The sequence below is a fragment of the Portunus trituberculatus genome, chromosome 44 (genome assembly GCF_017591435.1).
Source record: "Portunus trituberculatus isolate SZX2019 chromosome 44, ASM1759143v1, whole genome shotgun sequence".
NCBI classification, from domain to species: domain Eukaryota; kingdom Metazoa; phylum Arthropoda; class Malacostraca; order Decapoda; family Portunidae; genus Portunus; species Portunus trituberculatus.
The window spans coordinates 8,483,869-8,486,368 of NC_059298.1; the positions used below are offsets into that span (position 1 = coordinate 8,483,869).

Consider the following 2,500-nt stretch of genomic DNA (forward strand, 5'->3'; position numbering starts at 1 on the left):
CTCTCTCTCTCTCTCTCTCTCTCTCTCTCTCTCTCTCTCTCTCTCTCTCTCTCTCTCTCTCTCTCTCTCTCTCAATATTTACCTCACATTTGTCAACATATCCATCCATTATGCATTTGTGTGTCAAGATACACGTGTGTGTGTGTGTGTGTGTGTGTGTGTGTGTGTGTGTGTGTGTGTGTGTGTGTGTGTGTGTGTGTGTGTGTGTGTGCATGTTGAAAGGAGAGGCAGCAAGCAGAAGGCATCAAGTGAAAACGTGTTTGAGTTGCCAGCAAATTTGTATTGACAAGTTGGAAGAAGGAGGAAGAGGAGGAGGAGGAGGAGGAGGAGGAGGAGGAGGAGGAGGAGGAGGAGGAGGAGGAGGAGGAGGAGCAACTGGAGCTGGAGCTGGAGCTGGAGGAGAAGGATGGGATGTTCAGTGGTAGGCGTGCAGAGAGAGAGAGAGAGAGAGAGAGAGAGAGAGAGAGGAGGAGGATATAGAAAGTGTCATTGCAAATTGAAAGGTGAAGAAATACATGAGTGTGGTTTGTATGGCACTGGAGGGAAGGAGGGAAGAGAAAGAGAGGAAGCCATGATATTAAGAACGGAGGGAGTATATGACAGCAGATATCTGCGGAAGAAAGGAAGAATAAAGATAAATACCAATTGCTGTTGATGACGTTGTGATGTGAGAGTATATAATTTAACCCTTTCAGCACTATGCCAAGTTTTCATATTCAATCTGCTTGCTACGAGTATTTGGTGATTTTATACAGCTTCAGAAACTTTTGTGGTGATAAGAATAGTGAAGACTCTGGCCATTAATCTTCTGACCTCCGTAGACCCTTGATAATGTGAATAAAATTGTCTAATCACACCAAACTCAAGGTAAAAATGCGTCCCAGTACTGAAGGGATTAAGAATGCAGACTACAGCTCTTTCCCGTAAATACCGTTCGTTTATCTTGACCATTAACTGACAGAGCATTTGGGGAATATGAATCTAAATAATTGAAGGACCTTTAGCATCTGCCTATAGTTCCTCCATGCCTCTCTATAGCGTCCTCAAGTCCACTTAACTCTCTTGCTTCACGTCATAACTCCCTTTCCTCGCATATGCTGCCATCTCCTGCTCTTCCTCCTCCTCCCCCTCCCTTCTCCCTCCCCTCTCTCTCCTCTCTACCGCCCATCACCGCCTCTTAATGACACTTCTCCAACTCCTCCAGTGAAGTTAGACAGGTATCGAGACCCTCTCCCTTCTTCTCTCCTCTCTCTCTCTCTCTCTCTCTCTCTCTCTCTCTCTCTCTCTCTCTCTCTCTCTCTCTCTCTCTCTCTCTCTCTCTCTCTCTCTCTCTCTCTCTCTCTCTCTCTCTCTCTCTCTCTCTCTCATTATCCTCCACCATAACGCCTCTCCCTTCTTCTCCCTCGCATTTTTCCTCATTATCCTCCTCTTATCCAATCACCTTCCCTCATTTTTTTTATTTTCCTCCTCCTTCCTCTCTCATCTTCCTCTTCACGTTATCTTCTCTCCCTTCATTCCATTTCTCGCCCTCTTTATCTCCCCTTCCCTTATTCCTACCCTTTCTCTCCATCCTTCTCTTCCTCTCTCATCTCTCGTATCCATTCTCTCACACAATCTCTCTCTCTCTCTCTCTCTCTCTCTCTCTCTCTCTCTCTCTCTCTCTCTCTCTCTCTCTCTCTCTCTCTCTCTCTCTCTCTCTCTCTCTCTCTCTCTCTCTCTCTCTCTCTCTCTCTCTCTCGTCTTTCCTGTCCGTTCATCCCTCCCTCCCCCTCTCACTCTCTCCCACCCTCTCTCTCGCCGGTAGATAAGGAGGCTCTCACAATAATGCACGTCTCAGTTCGCTTTCCCAAACACTCTCTCTTATTTCACATCACCGGGCAAATTCCCTTTAACTCTCAGGATAGGACTGCGTTGTGGGATGTTCCTATATTTTTTGGAGGGGTTTTGGTCTGTTTTGCTTTGTGTTTAATGTCTGTGGTCTTGTTGTTGTTTTGTTATTATTTATGTTGTTATTCTTCCTGCTATTGCTACTACTGTTACTGCTGCTGTTTCTTGCCTTTTTCTTCTTCTTCTTCTTCTTCTTCTTCTTCTTCTTCTTCTTCTTCTTTATTTGTCACTACCAGATACTCCAGCTCTTCCTCTCTCCCTCCTTCTCTTCCCTCTGTCCCTCTTTTCTTCCCTCCGTCTTTCCCTCCTTTCCCCTAGTCACTTTTCGTCACAGAGCGTCACTCTCAGACTCTTTATACGTCGAATTCCTCCCTCTCTTCCACCCTCCCTCTTTCCCTCCGTCTTTCCATTCATTCAGCTTTCCTCTTCCTGCCTCCCTTCCTCCCTTGCATCGCCCCCTCCCAGTTTTCTTCTTCCGTTCGTTCACTCCCTTCTCTCAGTTCTAAGAGCTCTTGTCACAACTTTTAAACTTAGCAATTAAATGCAGATCTTCCATGTAATTCCTCCTTGCCTTTCCCTTTCGTCATCTTGCTTTATCTCCTCTTTCTTTACT

General features: G+C 45.8%; 1 protein-coding gene across 5 annotated transcripts in view; it reads left to right on the forward strand.

The window, feature by feature from the left end:
* Window positions 1-2,500, forward strand: part of LOC123519008 (A disintegrin and metalloproteinase with thrombospondin motifs adt-2-like) — a 321,375-nt gene that overhangs the window by 260,292 nt on the left and 58,583 nt on the right. The gene's annotated exons all lie outside the window — the stretch shown is intronic.